The following is a 12,895-nucleotide window of genomic DNA, read 5'->3' as shown; positions in this document are numbered from 1 at the left end:
AATCAACACCTCTTTTCTATAATGAAATGCCATGCAGTCAAAATGTCATGTAGTTAAAGTGAAACACAAAAAACTCAAAATCATGTACAAACAATCAAAACACCTAGTCAAGTGTCTACCAGGGTTCAGTGTAGTTCTACCTAAGGTGAGTTCTTAGGGTTCACTATATGAAGTTTGGCTTCTAGAGCAAAGGTACCCGAACCAACAGATTCCTCGATCCTCACCCATTATAGGCTCATGTGGATCGAGTTTAGTTCAGGGGAATACATTTCCCTATGGTTGCACGGAGATGAAAATCTCACGAAGACATAGGTACGGATATATCCCGGAAGCGGTCCACTACCCTGTACGGAGGTGAAAACCTCACGAATGACTAGTTTCTCGCTCCCACTTAAAGGGGTAAAACTGACAATGCAATGCAAAATGCAAATACAGATCAACCAACTTGGTTCAATCATGCAAACATATCATGATGAAAATGAATGCACAGGGAAATCATGATTTTAAAAAAACTTTTAATTTTCGACAAAAAGACAAAACATAACCAATTCACGGCTCGACTCTCTAGAGTCCCCAGCGGAGTCGCCAAGCTGTCGAAACTGTTTTTTAAAACAAAAATTCAGTTGTCGACTTAAAAAAAAATAAAAACTGGAGTCGCCACCGATCCTTTATTGAGGTGTGATCAGCTCACCTTAAAACGTGTTTTGGTCTACGAAATTTGAAAAAACGGGTTCGGGAGTCAGTTACGCACGAGGAAGGGTTAGCACCCTCGTAACGCCCAAAATCGGTACCAAATTGATTATTTAATGTCTTAGTGTCGAGGGCTAAAAAAAGTTTTTTTAAAAACAACTCAAATGATGGAATCTGAAAAGGATAATCAATTGTTCAAGTCATGTAAAGAAATCAAGTCCCAATACATTAGGGTACAATTTCTCAAAATCCCCAAACTTTGATTATCGCTTTATTTTATGCGAAAATCTTCATTTTGAGAAAACAATATGTCATGCCCAATACATTAGGACACAACAAGTTAAGTTCCCGAAAATAATTTTTATACTCATGCATTTTGAATAAAGAATATTCTTGGTTATTTAAGATTAACAAAGAAAATCGGAACCCAATACGTTAGGGCCCAATTTCCTCGAAAATCTCAAACTTTGAACATTGCTTTTATTCAAAAAAAAAACTTTGAATCAAGAGAAAATGATTTTGATATACTGGCAAAACCAAAATATATTTCCCAAAAGGTATGTTAAAAGTTAATGTACCATAAAAACTTTAATTTAAAACATATATGAATATGTATTTACAAAATATATATACAAGTACAATATACAAGTAAATTTAAAAATATGTATACGATATATTTAACACACATATACAAGGATACATATGTGAAAAAAGAAACATGTAAAGCAAAAACTTATAAATATCTCTAAAATATGTATGCATATTTTATAAAAATACATGTACATGTACCCATGAAAATTTTGAAAGTAAAATGAAAATATAAAATATGTATATGTATATATATTTACAACATAAAAGAAATGTATATGTATATATCTATAAAATATAAAATATATAAAAGTTAAAAAGATAAGGAATAAAAAATAAAAAAATATAAAACGTATGTAAAATATAGGGCAATTTACCAAAAAAAGTCGTTTTTTTTCAAAATTTACCGAAATGGGCCGATTTTTTTATTATTTACCGGAATGGGCCATTTTTCGCGAAATCGCGTCCACGTCAGCGCGATGTTAGGGTACGTGTCAGAACATCGCATCCACGTCAGCGCAATTTGCTTACGTGGACACAAATCGCTCCTACGAGGACGCGATTTGCTGACGTGGATGAACAGTTTATGTTTTTAAGCTTGGAAAACTTTGAAAGGCCATAACTTTTCGCTCGGTTGTCCGATTGAGACGATTTTTTTTATTTCGAATAAATTTTCAAGATCTACACGCTGACAAATAGCCGAAGGTGGTTTGCTGTAGTTTTCGTTGAAAAAGATCCTTTTTTGCCCCTAAATTTTGATTTTTTCGGTTTAAAATTGAATTTTGAAACATTCAAATCATTATTTTCCTTATTTATTTGAAGTAAACACCGGATCTTTTTTACAGAATTGTCTTATATCATCCAGTTATAGGTATAAGTCAGCTCATTCCACTTTTGAGAAGTTCCCTAAAATTTTCCATTTTATTCAATTTAGTCCCTAAAACCTAAATAGTCATATTTTCAAATCTAAGCTTCGTTTTTCAATTCAAATTCAATTTCATCCTTCCATAACATTCAAATATTCTTAAACACAAAAATTTCATGCTAATTTTGAAATAATTACACTTTAGTCCCTATACTCGTAACTAACAAATTATACTTTAAAAATTAGTCCCTATTCATCTCTAAGAAGTTTTTCAGCGTGTAGATCTCGAAAAGTTATTCGAAATAAAAAAAATCGTCTCAATCGGACAACCGAGCCAAAAGTTATGGCCTTTCAAAGTTTTTCAAGCTAAATAACATAAACTGTTCATGCCACGTCAGCAAATCGCGTCCTCTAGGGCGCGATTTCCGTCCACATCAGCAAGTCACGCTGATGTGGACGCACTTCTGGCGCTGCACTCGACATCATATTTGAAGTGGACGCGATTTCGCGGAAAATGGACCATTCCGGTAAATAATTAAATAGTTGGCCCATTTCGGTAAATTTTGAAAAAAAAGGGCTTTTATTGGTAAAATACCTTAAAATATATGCATGCGTTTATAAAGGCTTAAAATATATATATATTAAATATGCATATATATTATATATAAAATATGCGCATGTATATGTATAGAAAATATAATAATAATAATGATAGTAAATAATATAATAATAATACAATGTCAAATAATATAAAAGAACTAAAAAAACCGATTAAGGATCCAATTGAAAAATAAACAATGTTTAAGGGCAAAATTTAAAGATTGAAAACACCAGAAAGGGCCAAATCAAAATGCGCGCCACAAGAGGGGGACTAAAAAGGCAATATCCCCATTTTAAGTCAGAACGCGCGGATCCTCCCCTCTGGGTCGGGTCACCGCACGGATCTGCCTGGGCAAAATGGCGCCGTTTTGTCTTGCTTTAAATGAAACAAATCTGGAAAAAAAAGAGAAAATAAAATCATTTTGTTTCATTTTTTAAGAAAAAGGCTCTGCTAGGGTTCCTTTTAACCCTTCCTTTTGCACCGCTGTTCGCCTGCGCCGACGCTCCGACCGCGGCGGAGATGGCAACAATCCGGCGTCCTTGACGACAGAGGTAATATCCCTTTCTTTTTTTATATTTTGAGCAGAAAATAAGAAACAAACAAAATATTTTAACAAAACAATGAACATCAAATTGGGTACAACGAAAAAATATTCACCTCTGTATTTTAAAAAACTTTGTATTTCTTTTGAATCTTTCTCCCCATTTTTCAGTATATCCTCAATACAATATTGGTCTCCCTATTTTACAAAATAAAACAGCTTTATATAGCCCGAAAAATAAAAAGAAATCGAATATAATTGTTATTTTTTGTTGTTTCTTCTCTTTCGGACTCTTTGAGTTCGTGCTTGCAGGTGTTTGTGGAGCGCACGTGGAGGAGTCGGCCTCGAGACGTGCGGCGGCTGGAGGCTTTGCTGGAAGTAGGGAGGCTGCTGCTAGGTTTCCAAACCCTTCCTTTTCCATTAATTTCGGGCCTGGGTTAGGAATTAACTATTGGGCCCGTTATTGGGTTTGTAATAAAATTGGACTGAAACATTAGCCTTTGTTTCTGTTTGATTTTTATTTATTTAACGGGCCGGGCAAAAATTGGACCCTACAGCTTCCAACCACACCGCCAGAAAAGTTAACAAGGGGATTTGCAGTCAATCCAATGCTAGTGCTTATGCCAGCATATTCATGTTGGTATTGTAGTTCCACCTGTTACAACAATAATAAAAACCTTGTCATGTACTCATGAGACCTAGAAGTTTGCAGAAGGGAAGGACAAACAAGAAGTTGAAAATGTTGGTATTTAAGAACAAAAAGCTTAATGACAGGAGTAATGAAGTCTCCATTACCTTGCCAGACCTTGGATCAAGGGCAATAAAACTAAAGATTGTCTTCAAACCCGGTGCAGGTTCATCAACAGTAACAGTGGTGAAAAGCTAAAAAGTAAAAATAAAACCCCCAAAAATCACAATTAGATAGTATATCTAAGAAGGCTGGACTCACCATGGTAAGAGCTAGTGTCAACTTTGACATTAGTTGTGATGTTCTTGTTCTTCAGCTCAGTGCTTATATTAGCCAACAAAAATTCACCTTTCTTAGTTCCAGTTGATGTGATTGCCTAAATATTTATCAAATTAAAGAACAAGAATATCAATTATATACGAAGTAAGAAGGTAGCATATAAAGAAGTAACAATGACCCCAAACCATGAATCTCTATATTAATCACAAAACCAAGCATAAAAATATTCATGCTAACTACATCAAAAGAAATCATATGAAATATTTATAATTAGGCAAAAGCAAAATGATTTCATACGTGAACATGGCAAGTCAATAATATGCAGAATTGCCGCACAAATTTTACACATAAATCTTGAAATTCAACAAACATAATAGACTAAAAGTCTATGTAAATTATGGGACACGAATAATAGGAAAGTTAAAATGTGAGTTCATTCATACAAATAAAAATAAATAAAAGAACCAGAAATGAACAACAGAAGCCATTTCAAGAAATACAAACAAAGAGAATAAGAAGAAAACTCCCTTGAAAAACTTTTCATTGTTCTGTTCAATCAAATATGCAATAGAATTAAAATCGAAATTACGAGAACAAAAGATTCAGATAAAGACAAGGTAGTGGATGAGGTTTATTAGAGGTGAAGCAAAACTAACCTGTAAAATAAACAAGGAAAAAGAGTGAGCTGCTGATGAGTGAAACTAGTAAAAGACCAACGAGAAAACTGCTAAAGAGTTAAAAAAGAGTAGAAAGAAAAGAACAAATAAGGTTCAAAAAAATCAATCAACAAAAACGACATTAGCTAGATATTTCTTTTTTTTCATTCTTACCTTCGAGACAGGAAGATGAACGTCGTCGTCGAAAAGGGGGAAGATCAAAGATGAATGTCGGTGACAGGTATTGAGAAGCGTTGTTGGCTAGCACCAAGCATTGGGTCGGAATTGCAAAGAAGGGGGAGAGGGAAGGGAAAGAGGGTTTTTCTTTGCTGGGGATGTGGAGAGGAAAAAAATTGAAAAATGTCTTACAAAAAAAAAAGTAAGACATTATCGTCTCCAAAATTTAACACAAAAATATGATGTTAATGTTCTACATAAATCCAACCCAATTCAACCCAATGCAGCCCATAAATACCTCTAATCAGTATTATTAAAAATTCAATATGCTAATAAGATTTAACTCAAGCGGTTGGGTACAGATTATAGAACTAATTATCACTGAAATTTACTTTAAGCAAAGTAGAGAATGTTAATGACACAGTTCATTGGTAATTTTTCTTCAGGGTGTAGGATCATTGGGACCCAAAAGTAGAGCATGTTCTCACAATAAAATGAAGAATAAATACTAAAACCTTTTAATTTCATGAAGTAAATACAATAATAATATTATGGTGCCATATGGTAACCGTAGGCATGGAAAATGTGAGTTGCTCTTGCTCACACAAATATGCACTCTGAAATTCTAATGAGACCAATCGCCATACGCAATCACCTTGGCCGCCTATGAAACAAGAAAAGAAGAAATATACATACAAATTCATCCAACATGGCAAGTAAAAGAAACATCATTGTTTTCACTTTTTCTTGGATTAGGCAACTTTATCCATTTGCAATAACGACAAGCCATGGGCATGGCATCCCCATGTTGCCGTTTCTAAATTTTGAGGTATAAATGAAGTAGATAGGGATAGCTAAAGAAAACCCAGTTTCTCCACAAAGAGACAAGCAACATTGTTGAATTCCTCGACTCTACTTGCCAACTCATTTCGCATTATTGCCTTCTAAGAAGCATGCAACAAACAAGACGTGGGGCAAGGAGATTAAGAAAGGAAATATGTCAGAAACTCTAATACATCAATCTTTATCCTATGCAGAAAGAGAAGGAACAAACAAACCGCCCATGTGGATTGTCCATGCACATGGGCATGCAAAGCAAAGGATTGGATTACATTTTATTCTTTATACTCAAGAAAATAGTAAATTAATCTTTACACGTTAGATCAAATAGTAAACTAGTCCTTCATATTAAAAATTTTATCAATTTTTAATGTTAAAACTGACATGATTGATAAAATATACAGACAGTTTACACATAGGGTGTTACGTACAACTTATATTGACATACATATATGGATCAGTTTATGGATCAGTTTTTAACAGTAGAAAACAATAAATTTTTTAATAAAAGACCAATTTACTATTTAATCTAATGTAAAAAAATTAATTGTTGATTTCTAAATAAATAAGACACTATACAATTAAATTTCTAATTAAAAAAACTCCATCATACTTTTATCAAAATCCAATGCATATATTAGTTCCCAAGTTTAAACAGAAGGTGTAAGCAAACTCTGACATCAGATGTGTACCATATATGTGATGGCTGATGACAATACATATTCCTCCACTTAGATGGAAACAAATAATATATATCTTTGGTGAAATTGGTGCTTACATCACAGGGAAATTTCATCTTTCTTTTTGGATTTGGGTGACAATCTGACAGGTAATGTGGACCTGCTCCACTTCCCAAAGATGGATAACAGATAATGTTATTGACATTAAATTGTCATCACTTCGATACAATTTACCTTGTAATGTAGATATTATACACTACAAATGGTCCCATATTTAAACCAATTTTTTCTACTTTGCTTTCATCACATGGGCTGCCATTTGCCAGATCTGAATATATATTATTATAATAACCATATATACGTAAATATTTTACAAGTATTTTAATATATTAATAATTTAAATTATATAAATTTAAAACTTAACTTATATTCAATTCTTATATATTTTTAAATTTTAATATAAATTACTATTAAAATTCTGTATCTTTGAGTTCTATCATACTTGAGATTTCTCCAAATTTATATAAACTTAAATTTATCATATGCAAGCTTTATTAGAATATATTTTATATTTAAATTTGATTATATTTTGTATATACTTGCAAAAATTTCTTTAAAAACAAATAAATGACTAGGTCTGGACTCTTACCTTGGTTAGTCTTTTCTGAACTATCAAAAAATTTAAAATTAAAATAATATTTAGTTCTTGAATTTGATTTTTTATTTATATTAGTTTCAAATTTTGACAAATTTTTTATTTGATCCTTGAACTCAGATTTTTAAAGTATGATGATATAATACTCCAAAATTATATCACATCATTGTCTAAAAATTTTAAAAATATAAACAATACAAAATATTAAAAATTAGAAAAGAAATTAATTTGTTTTAAGTTTTACATCATTATCAATCCTACTTTTAATTTGAAAATTCTACCAAGAGTCAAGATAAATAAATAAAAATAAAAGAAGAAACATAAAAATTGTAATTTATCTCAAATAAGAAAAAAAGTGCTTTCCTAATTTTATTGGTTAATTTGTCCATTTCTGTGGTATTTTTAATTTCCTTTCTTTTTTACTGAATTGTCTCACATCAGCTTACATCGGATTAACTAATTTTGAGTTTTGCCTTTCAAATGATTAAATGAATCGTAAACTGTTGACCAAACTAATAAGAAAACCTTTTTCACAAATTAAACTAACACTTTGTGGGTATTTCTTTAGTTGTTCCTACTTGATATTGATTTTGTGGGTACATTTCATGTATTTATGAAGACTAATATTCAAGGTGTTTGTTATTATTTGATATATTAGGAATGAAGTTTTTAAATTTTGCAATTGGATTTAATTGATATTTAAAAAAATAAAATTAAATAAATAAAGCATATGATTATTTCTTTAAGTTCAAGAGCATAAGGTTATTTTTAATGTTTGAAATTAATTTCTTTTATTTGTCTTTAAAAATATAATGTGCTTAATTTATCATTACATCTAACATTTTTGATGATATGAACAACGATTTACAGTTATAGATATCTAAAACAATTGTACCAATGGATTAAATATCTCATTAAAAAATATGAGATTCTTGAGGGTTTTGGAGATTGAATGTGACAATGTGGATAGGTACTACCCATAGTTCTTCTTCAACTCATAAATAAGAGGATAATACGCTTCAATGCATCCAAACCTACGTCCTCCTACATTGGTAACAATATCCATGCCAATTGAGTCAAGACTTAATCGACAATATATCTAACTTTTTAACCGATTGATTTTATGTTGACGTGAACGTTAACATAAAAAAAATAATATAATAAAAATTTTGCTGATTTGGACAAACACATTTAAAAAATACTTTTATCTTTTACTTTAATACATACAAAAATGTTATTAACTACAGAATATCAAAGTGCTTGTTTAATCTATCAAATTGAAATGCATATCAAGATCAAGCTGCTAAAATATTTTTATCAACCTTTAGAAGCTAATATTCAAAAGTCATTGTTTAAAACAGTGTTGTTTGGTTGAGATTTGAGATATGAAAGTGAAAGGCTCTCGACTATTGAATATGATATTTCCTTTTCTAATTTAATAGATTAAAATTTTTATACCTTTTATAGCTCTCATAAATGAGCAATTGTGGAAGTAAATGTTGTCGCGAAGGCATTAAATTCAATCTCACCAATGTTTTACCAATTTTGAAAATGATCATATAAGAATACATCTAGACAATTGTTAGGAAATATGTTCATATTGTAATAAATATATAACTGTTTTCTATTTATTTAAACGATGAATAAGTAATAATGTTGATTTTATATTTCATTATTATATCTTTTATATTTTGCATGCATAGCGAAATTGTGCAAGTAAATATTAACTTATTGATTGTCTAAGCTCAAACTGAAGACAAGTTGCATTGTAAAAACGTTTACAGTGCGAGAAAGGCAACTTACTTCAGTAAATAATCTAAAAATAAGCTTGTAATCATATAAAAGAATCGAAGTGAGCATTTGATTCAAACACTGATAAGGATTATTATGTTGTCTACAATTCCAATTGGGGAGATGGCTAGTCTTGGCTATCGGATCAGTTAACTCCACGAGTAGAGACAAAGATGTATTCATTGATAGAACAATACATTGGATTGGACCCACGATGAATTAATTCTGAATCCGTTTGTGAATTAATTCACTTGTGACGTTCATGGTGTAATTTACCTAAATCTTTAGTTAGTCACTGACCATGCATATGCAACTTATGTGTTTTGATATTAGTGGATGCTTATGCTCTAAAGATGATCGAGCCCATAACCGATATGTTGGGTACATGACTTGTATATGGCATGACTCTACTAGCAACAATGGAATTCATAGCTCAATTAAAGAGTTAATGATATCCTCTCATTGACATTGTGTGGATTGATAAATATAGAACGTGACCACGGGTTGCTTGTTCTTGAACTAGCAATTTATCACAGTCATTTGTTGACAATGATCATATTAATCATTAAGAAGACACAATGGTGACAATAAGATAAAATAGGGTTGTATTGAGTGAACGAATTTAACTCAAATGAATCAAAGATATCATATGAGGGTAACACACACATGATGAGATCATTGAACAAAGTAGTTGGTTGAATTGCTTTTGTAAAGAGTATACAATAAGGAGCTATCAATCATAATATTTCTTGTGGATTGACTTCATAATTAAGTAAGTACGAATTATTGAAACGATGCTTATGGACATAATTACAATTACTACAGCCTAATTGTATATGTTCGATTAGTTCTTCTCGCTTGATCGGACTGCATTTGAATCAGAAAAAAATTCTATGACTTTAGAAATAATTTAATTAAGTTTATTTATTCGATATAGAATTAAATTAAGTGGTCTTGAGAATTGTTCAACTAGATAATTTGATTAAAGAATTCTCTTGAAAACTTAATTTGAAAAATCTAAGTGATTTTTGGAAAAATTAATTTTGATCAAGTAAAATTAAATTAATCAAATTAATTAAAATTAATATGAGTAATTGAACTTGAAAATTAGACCTAAGATCGTAAATTGGGTCCGAGAGCCCAAAACTGAGACCAAAACCCAAAAACTAGTCAAACTGGGTCCGATATGTAAAATCGGACCGACGATCCAACCAATGGCTAGACCGAAACAGTCAAGTCATCATAGACCTAGATCGAACCGACAGTAGCCGAACCGGCTCGAAGTGCCATAAGGGTGTCGCACCTGCATCACCAGATGTCGGCGGTGGTTAGTCTTTAGTGGTTGAGCAATGGAAGAATTACACTCCTACTGGACTCTATCGGAGAATTTCATTTTAGATTAAATATTCCAAAATTAATATTATTTTAATAGTTTAATATTAAATTTAATCTAATATTTATCAAGATAATATTAAATTTAATCTAATATATAAATAGTGCCTTGGGTTATTATTTTATACCCACTTGAATTCAACAGAAAGTTGTAGAGAGAAAATTCTCTAAAGAGATTATTTCAGAAAATTTTTAAAGATATTTTTTATTTACAACTTGAGCCAAAAGTTTAAAAAAATTACAAAATTACCCCACTAGTAATTTTTGTGAATTTTTTTTGATTTGAAGTGAGCCCACATTTGGCAGACTTGAGCTTGAGGATAGCGAAGAAGACTACTCAGTCGAAGCGCTCATCCTAGACGAATTGAAACAGTACAATTTTGATTAAGTATTTATTATTTTAGATATCACAACCATGATCTTGTTTTGGAAAAAAAATTTTAAAACTCTGGTTTTTCCCTAAATTTTTTTTCCGCTGCATTTTCCAAATCTATTTTTCCAACAACAATACCCTAACCTGATTCAAATTAAACTTTATAAAGAAGGCAATCATGCAATGAGGGATCCATTCCAAGTCCCCATTCACCTATAAATACTAATTCTTGCAAGATCAAAAGGGAATAGGATCAACTCTACATCCCACATTTAGTTCAAACATTATCGCAACTTTAAAAAACCATCATTAGTGGCTCTTCACACCGCACACAATGTTAATGATCACCATTGTCCACCCCAACATCTTGTAACAATTGGCGGTGTCTTTAGGAACTTGGACAAGAAGCTATGACTCAACCAATCTAGAACGTCCTAGAGATACAAGCAAACGAGGTCAACTACAAGCAATGTGATCAATATTACTAGAACTAATACAATAAATATGAGTATAGAGACAATCGGTATTGTCAGGGGGTATACTATTAGTACAATTATAAACGAGAATAATATTATTAGCAACAACTAGGAGCAAGCATCAATGTTATGCTTCTTACAACCAATATGGCCAACCAAGTGGCCAACAAGATTACTACTTGCAACCTCAGTAGGACCAACAACCTAGGTATTATAAAAATTATCCATATAAACCATATTTGGTTGAAACCAACCAACAACCATGGCACCAAAGGGCTAAGAACCTTACCATACAAAAAATAATACTCCCACTACATAGCAATACACTAAGCTTCAAGAATAGCTTAGGCTCTTATCATAAAAATACAACTATCAATAGGAGATAATACAAAAGAATGCTTGAATCATTTGAGAGTTAAGGGCGAAGTGAGGCAATGTAACCTCCCTAACCTAGCCTAGACGTTAGACCCGAATTCGAAAAATTACAATAGCCACTGAAATGGCCCAGTAAGCTATCGGAGTTTTTAAAACGGTCATATTAAAATATTTGTTTATCTTTAAGGAAACTTAGTCTATTTTTGGGAAAAAAAAACTTAGTGTTTTACCACCTTCTTACGAAATAATATAATTAATTCAAAACTGGTTGATTTATAAATTATCTACTCGTTTAAAAGCTCTTTTTTCATCAATGCAGGAGAAAAAGTGATACTAGTATAGTTTTAATGAAAACCATGTTTCATGCATTATAAAATAAAATAAAAATCAAGCTTTAATAGCCAAAATATACCATACATGCCCTAAATAACCTGAAACTAAGTCTCATGCCACAGTTTAAATAAGACATTACGGTCCTTAAATAATAGGAACTGTAAATAATAATGGGTAAAAATAAAAATATTAATAAAGCTTCAATCCAAGCTGAGCCCTCCGATTTTTCGATTTCATTTCCTAACCTAGTGGATTATCTATAAAGATGTAAAGTAAAGGGGAGTGAGTTATGAAGCTTAATGTGAGTTTGTTCACAAGAAAATCAAAACAAAACCATAGGCAAAGCACGTGGGTTAGCAATTCTGATAATAATCACAATCATAAAGCACTTTAGATTAACGATTTATTATATCATCACTTCATTACACTACTTCAAAAAACACAATTTCAAATATACATGTTAATAGCTGACAATGCAAGTTTAATTTATCAGAAAGGACTTACCCAACTTCGCTACACACCTCGCTTATGAGTTCCCTAAAACTCATTTACCATATCACTCTAGGTTGTGGATGAACCACCATTGATTTGCAAATAACTACCACTTGTTGTGGATACACAACGTAATTGTAGATAAAAGTTACCACTAGGTTTGTAAAAATTGTGAGCAAACCACTAATATTTTTAGAAAAAAACATTTGCACCTAAGCTATCACTTGGTTCGAGATCAAACCACAATTTGCAGTTACTGTCACTTGTTTTGAGTGCACAACATATATGCATATTAAACAAATTGCCACTAGGTTTGTGGACAAGCCACCACTTGTTTGTAAATTAAACTGCCGCTCTTCCTCTATATAAATCATCTCGCCCCATGCAATCCAATATGGCATAC

General features: G+C 31.6%; 1 long non-coding RNA gene across 2 annotated transcripts; it reads right to left on the bottom strand.

The window, feature by feature from the left end:
• Positions 1–3,381: 3,381 nt before the first annotated feature.
• LOC105774512 (uncharacterized) lies at positions 3,382–5,768 on the bottom strand. 2 transcript variants are annotated; one of them, XR_001127399.2, is made up of 4 exons: positions 5,083–5,768; positions 4,909–4,976; positions 4,081–4,349; positions 3,382–3,940 (listed from the first exon to the last, which is right to left on the bottom strand). It is a non-coding gene; the product is annotated as an uncharacterized LOC105774512 (long non-coding RNA). The 2 variants fall into 2 exon arrangements; XR_001127400.2 differs by having other exon boundaries at positions 4,235–4,349; positions 5,083–5,757.
• Between the last annotated feature and the right edge of the window lie 7,127 nt (positions 5,769–12,895).

Source organism: Gossypium raimondii, chromosome 6 (genome assembly GCF_025698545.1).
Source record: "Gossypium raimondii isolate GPD5lz chromosome 6, ASM2569854v1, whole genome shotgun sequence".
Lineage (NCBI taxonomy): Eukaryota > Viridiplantae > Streptophyta > Magnoliopsida > Malvales > Malvaceae > Gossypium > Gossypium raimondii.
Note: the sequence above shows the minus strand (reverse complement) of the source record. Positions and strands in the feature narration are given on the sequence as shown.